Here is a 23,368-nt window from a genome sequence, read left to right on the forward strand (position 1 = left end):
GTAAGAAAAATCAATAAAAATCGAAATTCAACAAAAATCGAAATATCACGGAATAAAATATAAAATCATATACTGCGTCTGCGCAAGCATATTTATAAACAACGAGTATTTAACAATAAGCGCGCAAACATGAGATTTCTCTCATGCGCGAGAAGGGACTCTTAGGTATTCTAGGCCGTTACGTCTAACCACCTATCCTAAAGTCAACCTGGCTCTGATACCAATCTGTAACACCCCGACCAAAGGCGGATTATACATCGGGGCGCCACATATTGTTTCATTACTCGTGACACTATTTGGGTGTCAATATTTAATAAATACATTCATTCGCGCACGCGCAAAGTAAACACAAGATAACATAAAGCAACATAATTCAATATATTCTAAGGCAAAATATTCGAACAACAATAACTTGTCTTGATACATTTTAATCTAGGTCCAAAAGTAAAAACGTCCTACGTGTCCACAAGCTCCAAATGTAGCTACAGCAAACCTGAACATGTGTTAAAATAAAACGTCAAACACTTGCGTGTTGGTGAGAAATCAAGTTTAATAGATAATAGATAACAATAAATCTGCGCGCAACACGTGTATGTCTGGTGTTTAACAAGGGTGCAATCAGATTGTGATCAAGCCTAAATAGATCATAGTTCATAGTTCATAGTTCAATCCGTGCTCCCAAATGAGCACAAAAACAAGAAAACATCTGTGCAAGTGTAAACAAAGAAAACCGTAAACGATAGGTCTCCCGTGTTCATCTAATGGATCCATGAAAACTTCGGAATAGGCCGAACAAAGCGGTTAATGATACACACATACAAATAAACAGCCAAGTAAACGTCCTCAACACATGGGATACTGCGCGACTAAAGTTCATAAACAAGTTTAAGACTCGAGTTTGTACGAACACATGAACATCCCAAAACATTAAAAAAATAAAAAGGGATTAGGTACGAGATTACTCACTTGATAAAGATGCGGTGAAAGATAAAGCAAGAACCAACTTTAAACAAGCACAAGTTAACCTATAATTAAAGATTATTGTTTTAATGATTTGTTTTAAGTCTTGATTATAAGTTAGCATAATTAATAAGTAAATTATTATATATAATATATATTACCGGAAAAGCAGGGCAGAACAGGGAGGAAGACGGAGGCAGAGAGGGAGGCGACAGAGGAAGAACAACGGCAAGGAGCAAAGGAAGAGAAAGATAATAAGTATTTGTGTGTGTAGTGTTTAAGAAAATAGCATTATTATTTATAGGGAAACCCTAGGGAACACAATCCCTAGAAAAGGGGAAAAGATCTTCAACAGGATCAAGCAAAAGATAACAAAAGCAAAAAGGTTCCAAAAGCAAAAGATATCGAAAGATATGGCAGCTGCAGGGGACAAGGAAAAGCTGACAGGTAACAGTAAACAGGCATGGGCGGGTCAGATAAAGGTACTGGTCAAGCATGGAAAAGCAGATCTCAAAAGATAATGTCAGTCACTTTTTCTGTCAACCAATGGGGTTGGTGCGCATGCTGCGCCAAAAGTGGCTTTTCAGACATAAAATAGGTCAGGTCAACAGCACAGAAGATAAGACAACACAAAAGCAAACAGGCTGGATAAAACAGAAGGAAAGATAGGTCTAGCGCGAGAAAGCTGCGTGCGAGAAGGCTAAGGCGCGCCGCGGGAAGAATCACATTTCTTAGCGCGCCGCGGGAGGAACTACAATTCCTAGCGCGCCGCGGGAAGAACTATGATTCTTCGCGCGTCATGGGATGAACTACGATTCTTAGCGCGCTGCGAGAAGAACTACAAATCCTTAGCGCGTCGCGGGAAGAACTACCGTTCTTAGCGCGCTGCGAGAAGAATTACAATTCTTAGCGCGCTGCGAGAAGAGTTCGTCTCGCGTATCGCTGGAACAGCTGGTCATCACGCAGGCTTCCTTGTAAGGAGTCTGGCGCGTGGAGCTGCGCAGACAACCTTAGGTGGGAAGAAATAAAGGACAAGGAGAGTTAGGAGAAAAAGAGGGAAACAAGGCTGAGGGGTTAAACAGGAGGGCGGGACGGCGACAAGAGAAAAGGAAGGCGGAAAGAAAGAGAGAGAAAGAGGCGGGAAGGAAAATATATTATCATTATTAAAAGTAAAATATAAGTATAAATAAATATTAAATCATAAAAGAAAGAGATCGGATAAGGGAAACGGGTACCTGGGTCGGGTCGGATCGGGGCAGATGTCACACGTTAGTGTTCGGCACTTGATTTGTATTCATAGTTGTATTAATACCGGCAGCGAATTGTGCTGCTATAGTTGGAAGTACTGTTTGTAGTTGCCTAGCGATCATCTCGGCTACATCTGCCTCAGACAACGTGTTTACTTTCTTCGGGGCCATTCTATAACAATAACCAGTTATCCCACAATTAACAAAATTCACTTATGCAACTAATCACAAAAGGAATCACATTAACAAGCAATCAGGTATTTCAATTAACACGTATGTCTCACACGAACCTGTTCTCGATTCTATACACCAAGGATAGTATGTAAAGTTAGCCTAACAAAGGCCAAAGTTTGTATATATATTGAAAGTTGTCACCTAATGGCAAGTAATTTTAACCCAGTAAAAGTCAGTGTTCGTAATGAAATATCCAATTCGTCACCCATATCAACATAGCACACTACCAGATGCTTGCATGGGTTATCGAAATCTATATACAACAACATCATACTATCTTTATCTATCCAATTACACATTATACAATCATGAACGGTGTAACATTCGTCATTTTCGGATCCAAAAACCCGGCCCGTTTAAATTTTTTTAACGTTATTTGGACTATCGTGATTATATTCAATACATTTGCTATCTTATTTAATTCTTGATCGTTTATTTCACTTCGAGTCACTTGGTGTTGTTTTGTTTATTCTGTAAATATTACAGCTATCTAGCATGTGCAAGATCCACCCCTAAACTATGTTAGTTCTCACTTGATCCAGCAACCAAACCCCAAGGACTACTTTGCAAATGTTGGAATACCGTATGCCCGAGACACATAATTAGGTTAATGTGGCTAGTCATGTTTGATCCAAGTCGGGTCATACCCAATAACGAGTTAGACACACACCAATTATGTATTTGTTAAGATAAGATCTATAAGACAAATACAGAACACGATACATTCAGAAATTCGGGTTTCTGAATATTTACTTGAAAGTGTTAAATAAATTAATCGGTTAATTTATTTATTCAAATAATTATTATTGGAATGATTATTTAACTATGTATTCTTTTATAAAATGGTTTATAAAAGATGGGGTGTTTATATATTTTATAAAGTATAAAATAAATAAAATAAAAAAAAAAAAAAAAAAAAAAATTATTATTGGGGCCGGTTTTAGGGTGGGCCCCACACCCCACTAACTTGATCAAAATCATTAACATGCAAGCATGGAGGATTGAGTGTTGTACTAGACATAATCCCTAACTCCATACTTCCTTGGTTTTATAAATGATGAAAAGATCAAATATACACAACACTTTTTCAAGTAACCAAAAAACCAAACTTCTTCCTTTCTTTCTTTCTTGTTTACGGCCAAAAGAAAAAGAAGGGATCGGGTCTCGTTTTTCGTGTTCAAGCTTCCTAGCATAGCTCGGTGTGTGTTGGAGGCTCGGGGTATATTCCGTTTGAGGGTTTTCCTTTGAAAGTCTAGCATTCACATCATCATCTTCTTCAACCTTCCACTAAACTCTTAAAGGGTTAAGATTGTAAGTGTTTATATGCTTTGATAGTTTAGTTATTCCCGTATCATTTGATCCTTGCTTCGGGTTTCTAGTAAATAGATTATTGGTAATCTTGAAATGAATAAACTAGGTTGTTCATATGTTTAGTTTGTCTATCACGTTTCCGCATATATTATAACTAGTTAATCGGTTAACTAAGTTTGTTAAATCCTATAGAAACCCAACAAATGGCATCAAGAGCCGGGATACGGGAAACTAAGCTTCGGGTTCTCGGTTTTTTATTTTCCCCTTGAAAGATTTATACAAAATTAACATGCATGATATTTTTGTATTTAATCTTGTTATTGTTTTTGGCTTACTTCAAAAAAAAAAAAAAAAAAAAAAACCGAGCAAATGGGCCGAAGCCCAATTCGGGTGAATTTGGGCCGAAGCCCACTTGAAAAAGGGTTATTGGGCTAACCGGTTTTATAAAAATTTTTGGGCCGAGCCCATAAGGATTTTGGGCCGAGCCCATGGGTTTTTATATTGGGCCGGGCCCATAAGTTTTGTTTGGGCCGAGCCCATGCAGTTTTGATTGGGCCGAAGCCCATAATCTTGGTATTGGGTCAAGCCCAAATGGGTTGGGCTAGGCCCGATAAAGGCAAGGGGTTTTGGAACGGGTTCCTATGACATAACGGGTTATGTTTGCTAATACTAGACCGAGCCGTAGACCAATGTGGATGTTTGTTTGTGGTTGATGTTGTGATTGTAGTTAATTATTCAAGTTTCGGTTTGTAATAATTAATTATGGGCAATTTTGTAATTTTGTAATTATTTATTCATATGGGTATGTAATAAATAGGTTATTTGTAATTTCTTTATTTTATAGAAAAAAATGTATTAGGACATTTGATTTTGTAAAATTAAAGAAGATTGCAAAATTGGAAGTTTGGGCCTAATTGGGCCGGGTATGGTGATAATGGGTTTCACAAGCCCATTAAGGGATTCAAGCCCAAAAGGACCTAAGCCCACCAATTGAGCCCAAGTGGAAGCTTATGGAAGCTAAGGCCCAAGTTCAAGCCCAATGGATCACAACAAGGTTGAAGAAGATGCTCGAAGCATTTGGATGCGGGATCGAGTGGGAGCTACAACATCCATGTGTCATGTGTCCCTTAGGATCGGACCTAAGACACACACTTGTTTCGGCTAACAAGTGTGGTCTAACTTAGTGGCTCGTGTCTAGTATAATTGTGTATGCTTGTTAATTGATTGTTTGATTGTGTGGTTGTTAGATATTAGGATATCAACTTCGTCACATAGAATTAATTAACAAAGCATAAAACGGGTTCTAATAATTATCGGTAATTACGTGACACATAGTTTAATAAAATGGATTTATTAACTAGCCGTCTCACGCCCATAATAAAATGGCTTTATTATAAATTAGAATTTTGAAAATGGTTTCAAAATATCATGTTACTAAATGCATGTTAGAACATGATTTAAAGTTTTACAACTAGAATTATTAAAACTAAAAATCCCTTTTTAAATTTAAGGATAATAAGTTAAACACCATCCTTTTGTATAACACTTAACATATTAATAAGCTCTTAGTGGGAAAAAGGTCACCTAACCGCATAGAGTAAATTAACATGTTGAGGTAATATTGGCATAAAATGGGAAAAAGGTCACCTAACCGTTTGTATGTTAATATTACAAGTTGATACAAGTAGGACGACTTAAATTAGAACCATGTGAAGAGGGTCACCCAAGCATGGGGTCTAATAGGTGTTGATGGGATAAACATGCCAACACGAAATATGATTTCGAACCGGTCCCATAAACTCTAGAAGTTGCAAAAGGGTTTGCAATTGTTATGAATAACTACCTTGATAAACCGACAATGGGAAAAAGGTCACCTAACCGGAGTCGGGTTTATCGTTGGATTCTAGATTTTAATTATTAATTATATTTGGTATATATATAAAAGGGTATTAATAATTAAAAAGGTAAAACACTAAAATGAACTTAATTAAAATTCTGCAGATGGCCGCACACGTCGACGACAACATAATCCCTAACGTCCAAAATGTCTCTCTCCGATCTATTCTCGCTAAAGACCGTCTTAACCACAATAACTTTTCGGATTGGTTCCGAAATTTAAGGATAGTTCTAAAACAAGAAAAATTATATCATGTTTTGGAAACACCTATCCCCGAAGAACCGGAAGAGGGTAGTGAGGTCGAATACATGAATTGGGTCAAACTCACGGAAGATTCCATTCAAGTATCATGCCTCATGTTGGCGACTATGGTTCCCGAAATCCAAAAGGATTTCGAAAACCATAATGCGTACGACATGATTACTCAACTTAAGGAAATGTTCCTTAAGCAATCGAGAGTGGAAAGGTTCGAAACGGTTCGAGCCTTGCATGCATGTAGAATGGATGATAATCAACCAGTTTCAACTTATGTACTTAAGATGAAAAGTTACATTGATCGCCTCGCCAAGCTCAATTGTCCCATCTCAAAAGAGCTAGCAACGGATTTGATCCTTAACTCTTTGTCGAAAAGGTTCGACACTTTCGTGTTAAATTATAACATGAACGGGTGGGACAAAACCATTGGAGAACTTCACTCAATGCTTAAAACAGCCGAGGCGAGCATGGGCAAAAGGGTTTTACCCATGTTTGCGATCAATGAAGGTAGATCCAAGAATCGATCTCAACCCAATCTTAAGGCTAAGGTAGCCAAAAGAAAGGGTCCTCCTATGCATCTTAAGGGTAAGGGCAAATCACCGGTTATGGCAAAGAAACAAAAGGTTATGGAACCGAGGGGTCATAAGGATGATCCTTGTTTTGGTTGTGGGGAGACCGGACACTGGAAACGCAATTGCCCGGTCTACCTAAAAGAGCTAAAAGACAAGAGGAATGCGGCGCATACCTCGGGTAATGTCTTTATGATTAATGTTGAGCTAAATCTTATTTCTTCTAACACATGGGTATTGGATACCGGATGTGGAACTCATATTTGCAATTGGTTGCAGGGGTTCAAAAAGAATGAAGACTTAAAGAAGGGCGAAGTGAATCTTTTCATGGGCAACGGTGCAAGGGTGCACGTGGTCGCTAGAGGAGACTTCACTTTATCGCTTCCAAGTGGTTTGGAAGTTGTTTTGAGAAATGTTTTGTATGCTCCTAGTTTGACTAGGAACATTATTTCTGTGCACCTTCTTAGACAATGTAATTTTGATTTTAAATTTGTAAGATCAGAAATGCATGTATCATCTAATGGTATCTTTTATTTTAAAGCTGTACCAAACAACGGTATTTATGAATTGGTTCATGATAATACCTTAAATAGCTCATTATATCAAACTTCTACTAAAAGACTCAAAAAGGATTTGAGTGATTCCTACATTTGGCATTGTCGCCTTGGACACATAAACAAGAATCGTATAAATACTCTCCAAAAGAAAGGTCTTTTGAAAACAAACGAGTTAGGTTCGTTTGATGAGTGTGAATCTTGTATTCAAGGCAAGATGACCAAAGAGCCTTTCAAAGGTACAAATGAAAGGGCTAAGGATTTGTTAGGTATCATACATACGGATGTATGTGGTCCTTTCAAGCCAACTAGTAGGAATAGTGAAAGGTACTTCATTACCTTTACCGACGATTTTAGTCGATATGGGTATGTTTATCTAATGAAACACAAACATGAAGCCTTTGAAATGTTCAAAGAATTTCAAAATGAAGTACAAAATCAGCTCGACCGAACAATCAAGGTACTCCGCTCCGATAGAGGAGGCGAATACCTAAGTGAAGCTTTTCAAAGTCATCTTAGAGATTGTGGAATTATTTCACAGCTCACTCCTCCTGGAACTCCTCAACATAACGGAGTATCCGAGAGGAGGAATCGAACACTGTTGGACATGGTTCGATCAATGATGGCACGAAGCTCACTACCGCCATCATTTTGGGGATATGCGCTACTCACAGCGGCTCGTATTTTGAATATGGCCCCGACCAAAAAGGTGGATCGAATACCCTATGAAGTGTGGCATGGAAAGGTTCCATCCTTTTCATATTTAAGGGTATGGAGATGCATAGTTTATGTTAAACGTGACACCCCAAATAAGCTTGAGGCTCGATCCATCAGGTGTATCTTCATAGGATACCCAAAGGATGATATAGGATATATATTCTATGATCCTAGTGAACAAAAGGTGTTTGTTTCACGCAAAGGATACTTCTTAGAAACTAGGTTCCTTATGGAAGGACCTAGTGAAAGGAGAGTGGAACTTGAAGAGGTTCAAGAATCACTGGATGATACACAATTGGTCGATACTAGCTTTCAACACGAGGATGTTGAAGATGATCAAATAGTTGATCATACACACGTTGCTCGCAGATCTAATAGGATTAGTCGACCTCCCAAGAAATATGGATTTCTTGTGGATGATTGCTACTTGGTCGATTCGGATGAACCGATCTCCTACAAAGATGCTATGTCACAACCTGATTGTGACAAGTGGCTTGAAGCCATGAGCGCCGAGATGCAATCCATGCACGATAACCAAGTTTGGGAATTGGTTGATCGTCCACTTAACTCCAAACTGGTTGGATGTAAGTGGGTCTTCAAAAGGAAGACCGATATGCATGGAAATTTAGATACTTACAAAGCACGACTTGTAGCAAAAGGTTTCACGCAAACTCAAGGGATTGATTATGATGAAACCTTCTCGCCGGTCGCGATGCTTAAGTCGATCAGGATATTATTTGCCATTGCAGCTCATTTTGATTATGAGATATGGCAAATGGATGTCAAAACCGCTTTTCTAAATGGATATCTTGAGGAAGATGTCCATATGGTTCAGCCTGAAGGTTTTGTCGATCCATCTAATCCTGATAAAGTTTGTAAGTTAAAGAAATCAATCTATGGGTTGAAACAAGCATCACGGATGTGGAATCATCGTTTTAATGAAGAAATCAAAGCGTTTGGTTTCGTCCAAAACGGTGATGAGGCGTGTGTGTATAAATGGGCTAGTGGGAGTATAATCATTTTCCTTATTTTGTATGTCGATGATATACTTTTATTTGGAAATGATATACCAAGTATGGAAAACGTTAAAGCGTGGTTAAGTAGTCGTTTCTCAATTAAGGATCTTGGAGAAGCGACATATATCTTGGGAATAAAGGTCTATAGGGATAGACAAAGGAAATTGATCGGACTCAATCAAAGTGCGTACATTGATAAAATCCTGAAAAGGTTCAGGATGGAAAACTCTAAGAAAGGTTTGGTACCTATTCCTAGAGGAACCGTGTTGAGCTCATCCCAAAGTCCTAGCTCTAAGGAAGAGCAGGATAGGATGAAGCATGTTCCTTATGCTTCGGCAATAGGATCTATTATGTATGCAATGATGTGCACCAGACCGGACGTCTCGTATGCTTTAAGCATAACGAGTAGATACCAGCACAACCCAGGTGACAGTCATTGGATGGCTGTCAAGAATATATTAAAATACCTTAGAAGGACTAAGGATATGTTTTAATATATGGGTCTGGTGAGGAGGAACTCGTCGTAAAGGGTTACGTGGATGCGAGTTTCCAAACTGACCGAGATGATTCTCGATCACAGTCGGGATATGTCTTCATTTTGAATGGAGGCGCTGTCTCTTGGAAGAGTTCGAAGCAGGATGTTGTCGCGTTATCCACTACAGAATCTGAGTACATCGCCGCTTCAATGGCAGCCCAAGAGGCTGCATGGATGAAAAAGTTCATCATGGATCTAGGGATTATCTCTTCCATTCAGGAGCCCCTAGAGATATTCTGTGACAATGAGGGTGCTATTGCACAGATCAAGGAGCCTCGTGCTCATCAGAAAACGAGGCACATTGAGCGCAGATTCAACTACATAAGGGATGAAGTTGAAAAGAGAAAGATATGTATTCATAAAGTTCATACCGATCAAAATATTGCGGACCCACTCACGAAGCTCCTCGATAGGCCAAAGCATGAGGGTCATGTTTGTGCATTAGGACTTCGGTATTCTAGTGAGTGGATTTAATCTGTGTTTAGTGTTTATATAAGAACGAATGTAATGGGTATCTCATGAAATTAATTATGTTTTAATTATTCAATGAGTTATGTTCTATATTTGCATGTTTAATCCATGAATGACTTATGTTGTTCTAAACGTCCGTAGTCGATCATGCTTGTGGGAACAAGTATGAAGGTAAGACTATTATGAACCCGGATTGGTTGATATTCATGTGATGAATATAAGGCATAGGTTTGCCACCAAGGTTCATAGATATTTGTGGGACACAAATATTGGACATGATCCGCTCTCAAGGATCACTGCATGGAGTTAGTGCAACTGATCATAAGTAATCCTTGAGTAAAGGCGAGTATCATTGTGTCCTTTGACCTGAGATGCATATTGGATCTGGTTTCTCATCAAGTCTGATAACTTGACTCTCTTCTTTGTTTTTCGGTAACACGATGACGTAAAAGAAAGAGCTCAGATATCATACGAGATGTCAACAAGGATGTATGCAGTCAAGATGGGATTTGTTCCTCTTATGTGTTGAGAGTTTAGATGTCTAAGGCCTGTTAAGTTAAATCATTGAGAGAATGATCACTCTGTGTCTCTTCGATTTGACAGGACATCTAGTAACAAAGAGATGTAATGATAAGACTTACCTATATCATATCAAGTATGGACTTGAAGGGGATGATGTTATTGAATGGCACTTAGTCAAACACACTAGGGGTGGTGACCTGTTGTTAGGCGGTATTCACCATTAGCATTAACTTCTTATGAGTCACGTGCAAGTGGGAGATTGTTGGAATACCGTATGCCCGAGACACATAATTAGGTTAATGTGGCTAGTCATGTTTGATCCAAGTCGGGTCATACCCAATAACGAGTTAGACACACACCAATTATGTATTTGTTAAGATAAGATCTATAAGACAAATACAGAACACGATACATTCAGAAATTCGGGTTTCTGAATATTTACTTGAAAGTGTTAAATAAATTAATCGGTTAATTTATTTATTCAAATAATTATTATTGGAATGATTATTTAACTATGTATTCTTTTATAAAATGGTTTATAAAAGATGGGGTGTTTATATATTTTATAAAGTATAAAATAAATAAAATAAAAAAAAAAAAAAAAAAAAAATTATTATTGGGGCCGGTTTTAGGGTGGGCCCCACACCCCACTAACTTGATCAAAATCATTAACATGCAAGCATGGAGGATTGAGTGTTGTACTAGACATAATCCCTAACTCCATACTTCCTTGGTTTTATAAATGATGAAAAGATCAAATATACACAACACTTTTTCAAGTAACCAAAAAACCAAACTTCTTCCTTTCTTTCTTTCTTGTTTACGGCCAAAAGAAAAAGAAGGGATCGGGTCTCGTTTTTCGTGTTCAAGCTTCCTAGCATAGCTCGGTGTGTGTTGGAGGCTCGGGGTATATTCCGTTTGAGGGTTTTCCTTTGAAAGTCTAGCATTCACATCATCATCTTCTTCAACCTTCCACTAAACTCTTAAAGGGTTAAGATTGTAAGTGTTTATATGCTTTGATAGTTTAGTTATTCCCGTATCATTTGATCCTTGCTTCGGGTTTCTAGTAAATAGATTATTGGTAATCTTGAAATGAATAAACTAGGTTGTTCATATGTTTAGTTTGTCTATCACGTTTCCGCATATATTATAACTAGTTAATCGGTTAACTAAGTTTGTTAAATCCTATAGAAACCCAACAGCAAATTCCCAAAATATTAATAATAATTTTTCTTCTTCCTCCTTTCTTCATTTACACCGACGAGCATTACCCCCCCCCCCTCTTGTTCTTGATTCATCAATTAAGCCGAATATCATGAAATTTGACTAATTTACTCGTTTATTGACTAAAAACGCGTCAGCATCATCGTTTAATCATGGTAATTGGTAACTAATTGATCCGAAAATTCAATAACAAGAACCGCGGCTCTTTTAATCGCCAATCTCTATATATACACGACCATAACTCAATTAAATCGTCAAGCACCATCCCTGCATCATAACAAGTTAAAACCCTAACCCAATTTTTGTTCTAGAAGACGTCCTAAATCGTTTTGAGTTCAAGTATGAGCCATAAACCCTAGCCTTACGTTCTTCATCAATTGTTCATCATACCTGGTAATTGAATTATGTTTGTTGATCGGAATTTGATGATAAACGATAGCCCTCTAATCAACGTTCAATCAGGAACCAATTGATTTAGGGTTTATGCAATTTGGGATTTAATCTGGATTTTGTTTATATTTAAGTTTTTTTGTGTCTTCTAGTCAAGTGTTTCTCCAGCTCAGTTGGCCAGACTGCATTTGATATTACCGTGAACCGGCCTGGGGTGCAGGTTCGAGCCCCCAGGCCCAATTTTTAATTACTTTTATCTTTATTTTTGTTTATTTTATTTATATTAGGTTATATAAATTTCTTGTAAGCTTATCTATTAAAATTAATATTGTTTTATCGAACTGAACACCATAAAACTCGCAAAAGATATTTTTTGTTTGAACGTTTCCGTGTTCATATATATATACACACACACACACACATAAACTTTATCTTTATAAATATAATTATTTTCCTATTTAACCCAATATAATATATTTTTATGAATAAATAAAGAAAGTAAAAATAGCTTTTACTTAAACCGATCTTCGCTAAACTTCCGACCTTATATATATATATATATATATATATATATATATATATCTCTTTCTTAGAAAGTAAATAAATAATCTAAGTTGTTCTTACTCGTTTAAATAAATCATCGCCAAGCTTTTAAAAACGAGATATTTTATTTGTAAAGGTATACGTAATGTGAAACCACCGATCGATTATTTTAAAACCAACATGCAACTTATAATAATATTAAAATTGATTACATTTTAACTCAACTTTTACAAAATTTATATACAGTATAATTAACAATCCCTAATCCATTATAAACCCATCATGTCGTGTTTCATTCGTTAGAATAATTTTATTTTTACCTTTAAAACTAGAGCTTATCGTAAAGACTCCTTGTGGAACTAACTAACAGTTTGCTTTAATTGTCTTTCCGTTACCGCCGCTACGTCACGTTTACCTTATTATCTAAGGTGAGTAAGCACATCCCCTTTTTCCTATTTTTGTTTTAGGGACATTATGCGCATTAAAAATTAATTATTATACTATTATACTCAAACCAATTCCAATATTTACGTGGTTGTGGTATTGCTCAATTGATTATTGATTGCTATATGAATTATGTGTTTACTGCTTTATGTTTGGTTGGTATCTCATCCTCATCCTCATAGTATGATCATACGCCGTCCGAGTAGGCAAGTCCGAATCTAGTGGCATGTTCGAAAAGACACTTTTGTTACTTTTATTTTATGTTGTTATTGGTTGCGAATTCGTCCGAGTAGACATGTCCGTATTCTAGTGGCATGATCGAAAAGACACTTATACTTGTTAAAATTAATTGGTGCTATTCACATACGCAAGGAATTGTTTATTTCTCATTATTATTATATTATATTTACACTAAACCATGGTTACTCGCTCAACATGTGTTGTTGACAAATTATTTTAACGCATAATGCAGGTTGTTATAAGAAGTTATTTGAAGTAAAGACATAGATTTATACTTTAGGTTAAAAGTTATAAAGTTTAAATGTTGTATTAAATTCTTTTTCATTTGAATTATTTGTGTACGATTGTTGTGAATAAATAAATTTAGATATTGACACTTATTATTATTAGTATTATTATTATTATTAGTGTCTTTGAGCTATGATACAAATTATGTCGCGCCTTGGCATGTTCCGTCGTAGTTTAGGGTGTGACAAACGGTTCACACTTGCACAACAATTATCTCGGTACGAACCCCTCATTGGGTAATTGTTTTTGTCTGGTCTCTCCCCTACGTAGGCATTTGGCCGTTATGTGTTTAATCAGTATATTTTAATAGGAATGCATTCGCATATTCCACTAGACCCTTAGAGGTTGTTAAATATAACTATAGAATATATTCCTTCGCCAGGTCATTCAGTACACGCAATCATGCTGGGTTTACTAAAAGTGGTAATTTACTGGTGGGGTAAATATGTCTCATTCCAGTCAAGCACGTCATCAATTCATGAGCATAAGGTTTCTCTCCTATAGCAACCAATTGGAAGCAAAATATAGGAGAGGTTGGAGGTTCTCGAACATAGATGGTTCGAAGAGTTTGCTAGTTAGGGAGGTTCATTAGAGTTAGTTGTACTGGTGATATGTAAAGAAAATTATTATTATCATTATTAACATTTCTTCTTGAAATATCATTAGTACATTATATGTACTGGTAGCCATGATTGGTCATATTATAATTAAAAACTCAATTTTGGGTAATTATCATATCTATAATTTAATAAATCGGCCTCATCACTAGGTATTTCCCCTAGGGATGGTGTTTGTTTTTGAACAACAGAATTGAAAGGATGACCAGAAAACAGTTTAGATTGATGTCAGAGGAACAAGTTTATAAGCTAGGATTGGATCCAAGCTGTGGAGTATTTTATATATATATATATATATATATATATATGTTCTCTTAAAATTATTATTTGTAGGTTACACCTCCCACGGTTCGTTCCCGGGCCGTGTATATTAAGCCCCTTTGTGGTTCCGTCACATCACTAGACTTAGTTAAACTTGTTGAAGCATTCTCGTATTCTCACTTATAGGAAACACCGGTTCTTCGTCTGTCGTAAAGCTACCCGATCTCGACATCTTTCGGTGCAATCGTTAATCAGAAGAAAACGTTTTTCGATAGCTTAGATCAGCGTAAAGGATATTATTAATTAGTACCAAAATTAAATATTTTATTTATTATGAACAGGTATAATATTAATTATAAAAAAATATAATATAAATTTTGATACGATATAATTTTAATCATAATAGGAATTAATATTGATTATAACCGAATATAATATTCGTTACGGTAAGGCTTAATATTATCGGTAGTACCGTACATACACGTATCCATATACCTCGTTTCAGGCAAGCACATATGCACGTTGCATATATACTCCACATCACCTTTATACACGTATGTTGCCATTTTTACCTATCTATATGTCCAGCGACTTCTCCCCGAATTCCCTCTTACAGGCAAGTATATTATTACATTCCGGACCATAATAACTCACTTGCCCTACAAGTTCATCCCGGCATCCATCAGTATATATCGTTACTCATTATTAATTTTCCCAGATATAATCGAGCCTAAGGTTATATTATAGGTACCCTAAGGGATAACCTAATCCTTTATAACCTGGCTCTGATACCAACTTCTGTCACACCCCATCAAGCGATTTGCGGAAGCGTAAAACGGAAATGTAACATATACAACTGATATCAAATATATTGTTTATAAAGAAACATTATTAACTAATTTACAATATTTTACATTGTTCTAACATCTTCTACAAACTAAGTGATACAATCAAAACTAGCTCTTCAATTACTTTACTTCTAACTCAAATGCTCACAGCATCGATCACAATCCAACAAGTAACACATAATCAATCTACTCAACCTTTTTGATTACATGAAAAGCATGTTTAAAGAAAATGTCAACTACGAATAGTTTGTGAGTTTCATAAGTTTTAATGAAATCAGTTCTGCATACCACACAGTCGTAGTTTGCATGTATGCGTGTATATAAAAATTGTATTTACGTTTGTATATTTGTACAACTGTGTCTCTGTGTGTACATATGCATGCATGTAAGTTTATAACATAAATTCGAAATTATGATAAAATCGTGATTGTTTGTTCGTACTACGTTTTTCCAGTTTCCGTGTTTAATCAACCACTGTGACCCCCTTTCCGCCCACAACGGTTCCACGTAAAATCAGCATTACACAGTGCATACACACATAATTAGTATTTCCTACACTATAGTATTTCCTACGCCTATTCACATAGCATGTATATAGGCATACATACATACATATATATATATGCACATATATAATATTTATCACGTATCACCAACACTGTGGCCCCCCCTTCCGCCCACAATATCCTCGTGACCTCCACTGCCCACGCTATCCCCATGGCCGTTACAGACCACGTTATCCCCATGGCCGTTACAGACCACGTTATTCCCCATGCCCGTTACAGACCACGTTATTCTCCATGGCCGTTACAGACCACGTTATTCCCCATGGTCGTTACAAACCATGTTATTCACCCATGGCCATTACAGACCACGTTATTCCCCCAGCTTGTTATGTTTAATAGTACACAACATATTTGTATAAACGTATTGTCATGTGCAATTTCATTATGTTTTGGTATTCGTACCATGTCCACTTAATTTATCATTCAACAATACTATTCACCATTCTTTCGCACGTAATAAATCATTATGTTTGTAGGGACTTTTTGTATGTAAACGTTCACGTGATTTATATCCTGAACCATTTTCAGATAGATAACGTATATAACTATGCTTTTCACCCCAAAAAGTTCATAAACAGTTTGAAAAGAGCGGTCATGAAACTCACAGTTTTGTAGGCACTTAGTGCGAGGTTGGCTCACGGTTCGTTTCCTTTGCTATCACTTAGTCCCTATACTCAATATTATAATAATATTAATATTTTAATATTATTATAATCTTTATACTATGCTGGGTTGTATAACTAGTCTGGATGTGGCTGTAATACCCAGAAAGAGTCAATATGCTTATATTGTGATGTTATTCAATGTCTAATGTTTAAAATTGAACTTGGCTCAGTTTTCCCGTTTTACCAGCTGGGCCAAGTTGCTCGTTTACGCGTTTGGAAAACAGTTATGGGGATGTAAACCTGGGTAAACGTGTTGGTTGATAAAATGTTCAAGTTATAAAGAAAGATCACAGTTTAGGGGTCTGGATTTGCTATGGGACTCGTTTCCGTTTATTCAGTTTGATTTGGAGAAAAACGTGCACAATCTATCCAAATTGTCCGGATTTCTCACAAAAAGTTCGTTTTTACTTAATTAATCTGAAAATATGCTTTTTGACCACTTGTGCAGGTAGCTTGACCGCCTTACCCATCATTAAAACACAAGCTGGAGACGTATCAGCCTATATTCCTACTAATGTGATCTCCATTACTGATGGACAAATCTATTCAGAAACAGAGCTCTTTTATCGCGGAATTAGACCTGCTATTAACGTCGGCTTATCTGTCAGTCGTGTTGGTTATGTCGCTCAGTTGAAAACTATGAAACAAGTCTACGGTAGTTCAAAACTGGAATTGGCACAATATCGTGAAGTGGCTGCCCTTGCTCAATTTGGGTCATACCTGGATGCTGCGACTCAGGCATTACTCAATAGAGGTGCAAGGCTTACAGAAGTACTGAAACAACCACAATATGCACCATTTCCAATTGAAAAACAAATTTTAGTCATTTATGCAGCTGTCAATGGATTCTGTGATCGACGTTCTGATATTCTAACAGGTTCGTTAATCTCAAATCCGTCGGTTTTTATCAAAATCGAATTTGATTAACATTCAAATTAGCACAAGTAATGATCCGTATACCATGAAATTATGAAAATTTATACGCTTATCAATTAAAATATGTAGATCTTCATAAAAATATTTCTGGTATTATTTACTGATTTATTAATTTATAAAAATTCATTTTATATGATATATTTAGTCCGAAAATTGTCCGTTATACCAAACGATTTTCAAAAAATCCGACAAAATTCCTGAGTGTCAAAATACTTCCCAATACAACCTATAAAAATTCCAGAATCTAACAAGCTTGTCAAATACCATTTTCGAGATAAAAACGACTATGAAAATCCAAAAGAACGCGAATGCACAAAACATACCTAAGGTTTTCCAAATGACCCCAAATTTCATATGTGATCATAATATATCAAATCTGAGTTCCCCACCAAATTTCATAATTTTTCAAGCATTTTAAGTATTTTTTTCCCAAATAAACGCCCCAATTCGGTAATAATTCACCAAATATTCTCGGATGGTCGAAAAATTACCAAATTTGGACAGCGAATCAATTATATTGCCCCTGATGTCCCTGAAAAAAGTTTTATGACCTAATAATATGCACATCAGAACCTTAACCTAAACAGCCCGTAATCGAGCACTTCGGCATTACCTTTGCGGTTTTCGCCCGTTTTCGCTCTCTTAATCCAATTTCCGGGTTCTTGTGCTTCTATATAAGCTAAGTACATGTCCTATATCACAAACCAAGCATGTATCATCAAGAGATCAGCCATGAAACTTAGGGTTTCGGTTAGGATTCTAAACAGAACTTTTGAAACGTAAAAACTTCGTTTAAACCCTCTAATCCGTGTTTATGGCCAATAAAGAGTATGATCCTGATTCCTAATCATGTGTATGATCAAAATATGTCTTTGTACTATTTTTAGGATTTTTTCATTTTTAGGAATGATTTTTGGTAATCAAACAAGGTTTATATGAAATTAAACATCATTAATACATGTTAAAATTGATTGATATGAGTTCAATACCTTATGTTTTTTAACGTTGGCTGAAGAACAATGAATTTTCCAGAATTTGGTTCATGTGTTAATGTGCAAAATATCTCATATCTAATATATATAACAAAAAACAACAATATAATAATATTAAAGGTATTTTTTTCAACTTTGGCAGGCTAGGCTTGTTAGGCCCCCTTTTGGGCCCATTTGGCCCACTTTTCTTGATTTACATGCCTGAACGCGAAATGCTGAGTCTAAATTTATTTTGGGTTTAGTTTTTGGTGCGAAAATATCGGGTACGATAAACAGTGCGAAAACGAGTGTTTTTCGGCTATTTTTTTGTAAATTTATAAAAACATAGTATTTGTTTGTAAAAATCGAAAATATTTTCACGGATCACTTATTACATCCCAAAAAATTGTTTGGTAAATCTTTTTCGGCTTAACGGATGATACAATGCTTGTTTCAGAACTATCTCTCGCGTTTAAATCTATAGCGGGTAGTTAAACGAGTATGTTTTCGTTTAACTAGCTTGCTATCATACTAATGCCTTAATACCAATATGTTGGCTTGTAATAGACGTATATCACTTATAGATGGCCCCCTGGGATATCCAGGTCATAACCAGACCCTTTCGGTTATTCGTTCGTTTGATACGCAATAAGCGGTTAATCGCTTATTCGATAAACGAATACTAAGGCATATTCGATTTTGTCGCGGATGTCACATTATTTTGTTTGGGTTGTGTACCAACTTGATGTTCAATATGCCTTTTCTAAATGGAGAGTTGGAATAAGAAATATTTGTTAAACCACAATGGTTCAAGTGAAATGGAAAAATGAGTATATGTATATTTTGTTCAAGGCTCCGTATGGTTTGAAACCCGCTTCAAGAGCATAGTGTGTAAAAATTAATTCCTATTTTTATACAAATGGGTATAAAAGCAATGATATGAGCCAACTTTTGAACTTCTTTATTTACTATTAATTCTTTATTCTTTTAATATTAATATAAAGATGAAAATTACCATCATACCCATCACATTCTCTCATTTAACTAACTTTTTGAGTATAGTTAAAGAGTATAAAAGAAGAATCAATTTGTCATTCAAATAACATAAAGTAAAAAAATATAAACTTTTAAAGGATGCCAATAGACACAGTAAAACCTCTATAAATTAATAATGTTAGGACCGAGATATTTTATTAATTTAGCGAGATATTATTATATTGATAAATTAATAAATTATTAATTTAAAGAGTTGGCTTATATTCGTGAGCAACTCTTAAATTAGTGCAATGACCTTCGAAATTTTCATGTCCGTTCACTTTACATATTTAAATAAAACATAAACAAGGAGCTTCAAAATTCCTATGTACATTCACATATGAATGAAGAAATTATGACGGGCACCGTTCAAAATCCGGTTGATGATGATTCAGTACCTTTGAAACCGGTCATTCTGAAAGAAGCATTGTAAGCGGCAACAACTCTTCACAACTTTTTGTTGCATACGAGTATACAGTGCCTCAACTCTTAAGTGCAATGATGAGAAGATTTAAATGTAAACTCAATATAGATATGAAGTTTTAAAAAAAAAAACAAATGACTATAAATTCATTTTTACTAGACAATCCCAGAATTTTGGAATATTTTAATAACTAGTTTTAGAGTCCGTGTCACACACGTGATAATTCAAATTATAAAATTATAAGTAAAAAAAATAATTACATGGCGTATATGAAAAATAATGTATTACATCTATGCTTGTATCTATACAATGTGTACATAAATTGATTTTATTTATATCACAAAATGATTATTTTTAAATGAACTTAATAAAAAAATGTCTGTGCAAAAACGTACCAAAGAAGGCTTCTTTCTATTGAAAAATTCATTCTCTGTGCCATATATGTATAACTGAAAAACTTTTGGTTATGAATCAATTACGGAAATAAAGCTTCTCATACGATAGTAGTTCGAACCACTCGGCCTAAATACAAAAGGAGCGTTATATATTTATTAATTTATCACCCATCAAAGGAAAATAGAACATTAAATTGTAAAAATGGATGTTCTTCAAGAGCTATGTTTCTCTTAGCTACACCATGAAAAAGATTTTGATAAGTTTCAGAGGGTTTTTCGACTTTGTCATAATGACAACATAAAAAATAACATGTTAACCCATTCAATTTTGTGAATATTCATTTGAGCATATATTTGCATGACATGCTTCCCATACAACGTTCTGATCACCATTAAAGGAAAAATTAATGTTGACATAAATATTTCGAATTTGATAAAAGTTAGAAGCATTGATAAGCATGGGGGTGGCACGTCGAAAGTGTTCACAATCTTTTCTTATATTTTAATAGTTGAGGGAAAAACAGTCAGTTTGCCAAATCCCGAACCTTTTGATTATTTCAAAAAATGCCCTTAAAAATAAATTTGAAACCCGAATCATGTTTAAACTTTTAACTTTCATACTTTTGACATTTTAAAGTCAACACTTTGAACCCATAACAAATTTGATGATAAACCTATTTTGCATCCTCAAACTTTTAAAAATACTCAAAATTTTCATATTTGACCCGTTACAAATTTTAACCTAAATGCAGTTAACTTGTACCAAACAATTTATTTACCAACTTTTAACCCATAAAATCAAATTTAAGTGCCACAAAAAACCCAAAACAATTTTCATTTGAGAAACATGATTTGTTGTTGATTTTTGAAATTCACCAAGTATTTTGAAATCTATAGTAAAATAATATGTTAATATTTATATTTATAAAAATATATAGATATACTAGGTTAGGTACAATTATAATTCACAAACTAAAAATATAGTGTAAAAGGAAAGTGAATCATTATTGATTTATTACATATACTAGGTTAGGTACCCGTGTCCTACACGGGTTGAATAACTTAAAAGAATGTTAAAAAAATTGAATATTGCATTAAATAAGTAAAAAGTTAAATTACAATTATAATTCACAAACTAAAAAATAAATCATAAATATCTAAATATTTTTTTGGATACAACATTAGATAATACACTAAAAATATGGTAACAACTAAAGTAGAATACTATTATAAGAACATAACCGGTACAATCGGAATAAAACGAACCTATCATCAGTGGAAGATATCTTTCGATTAGTCAAAGAATATGCATTAAAAAGAATTGATATGGTTTTGATTAACAATATATGGATGGAGAAAAAGAAAGCGGGCCGGGTTCAGTTAAAAATCCATGTGTTTTTAACAATGAACCCGAGTAAATTTTAAGGACAAAAATGATTCATATATCTGTAAATGTTTTTATATATAAAAAAACGATATAATTCGTATTAGAGAAGCTAAATCATGAAAAATGCTGAATTGTTTTTATATATATAAAAACGATATAATTCGCATTAGAGAAACTAAATCATGAAAAATGCCGAATTTATAAAAAGTTTAATAAGCAAATCTAACTTTTTTAAAAATAAAATACGTTTTGTAAAAGCATTTATAGAAATCAAAATGAATTAAAAAATATGAATATTTAATGTATAATTATTAGGAGAGAGAGGCGGGAAGAAAGAATAAGAATGCACCATAGAGTGACACGTGGCAAGAAAAAACATTTATTTATTATATAATATAGAAAGATTAGGTGTATTAGTTTTAGATGGAAAAAAATTATGAAAATTAACCAAAACATGACAAGTGTCAACTTTTATTTTACTTTATTAGAATACGTAAATTTTAATAAATTTACATTGGCAAGAATAGGTAGAATAGGTAGATTTTAAAAAATTATGAAAATTAACCAAAATATGGCAAGAATAGGTAGATTACTAATTTATAGTTTCGATGGGACCAGTATATTTACATTAGGATTTAAAAAATCTATTATATCATTATTTATCGATTATGACCCAATTTTATACACGTCGTAAGTTAAGACCTGACAAACTATTTTATTGAGAGGTTCCGCTATATATTTAAAAAGTAAAATTTGTAATTTAGTCTCAAAATAAAAACCATAAAACATCATAAATGCAATTTTATATTAAAAAAAAAATCAAAAAAAGAAAAGAAAAGAAGACCTGTGTTTTGTTTTGTCATCCTACGAACACCCAACCGGTCACACTCCATCCTTAGAACTTTCACGATACCCAAGATGTCAACCGCCACCACCGCACCATTACTCCGCCCACGTCACCCCGCCGGAGACTCCCAATCCTCCATACCCAGACCCAACACACTTGCTCTTCTTCTCGGCCGTGCTTCCGGCCGCCACGGCGCATCCATGCTGGTCCGCGAAACCGCAGCACGTCAGCTGGAACAACGGCGAGCCGATTGGGGCTATTCGAAGCCTGTTGTGGCCCTGGACATGACATGGAACCTGTCGTTTGTTTTGGTTTCGGTTGTGCTGTTGTTTTGTACATTGGATGAGAAGCCGAATGTGCCGGTTAGGGTTTGGGTGTGTGGGTATGCGTTGCAGTGTTTGGTTCATGTTGGGTTGGTGTGGGTGGAGTATACGAGGAGGAATCGGAGGCCCGGGGAGGAGGGGAGTAGTGGTTTGGAGTTCAATGATAGTGAGGAGGAGGAGGATGGGAGGAGTGAGGGTGTTTTGGTCGGTAATAATACGATCAGGTGCGTGCCCGTGTTGTTGATGAAATTGGTTTTTATTTGCTTACAATTCAATTAAGAATTTTTTTCGTTGTTACCAGATGATTTTTATAGATGATTTGCTCATTGCTTGGTGTTCTAGTTGTTTTTCCATTGTTATTAGTTGGTCTTCATAACTAATTTGCTCATGGATTGGTGTTCTAGTTGTTTTTTTGTTTTTGCCATTTGATTTTTATACCTACTAATTTGCTCATTGCATTGTGGTATTATTGTTTATGTGGGGTAATTATGCCTATATGCAGTAGTTTTTTAAGTAGTATCCTTTAGGTGTTGGTTTAGTTTTGGTTTTTAAGCTTCTGTGTTACTGCTTTTTGTGTGTTGAGCGGCTGTATTTTCATGATTTGAGCTTCATTTTGATGAAACTAGTAGCATAGTTACTAAAAGCCCTTGCTTCTTGCACTTAGGCCCATTTTTCA

At 35.2% G+C, this 23,368-nt stretch overlaps 1 pseudogene; it reads left to right on the forward strand.

Annotated features, from left to right (window-relative positions):
* Nucleotides 1-22,440: 22,440 nt before the first annotated feature.
* Nucleotides 22,441-22,997, forward strand: LOC143611073 (E3 ubiquitin protein ligase RIE1 pseudogene; annotated as a pseudogene).
* Nucleotides 22,998-23,368: the final 371 nt, after the last annotated feature.

The sequence above is a fragment of the Bidens hawaiensis genome, unplaced genomic scaffold, assembly GCF_021521415.1.
Source record: "Bidens hawaiensis isolate Kalapana, Puna unplaced genomic scaffold, B.hawaiensis_p1.1 tig00029072_1, whole genome shotgun sequence".
NCBI lineage: Eukaryota > Viridiplantae > Streptophyta > Magnoliopsida > Asterales > Asteraceae > Bidens > Bidens hawaiensis.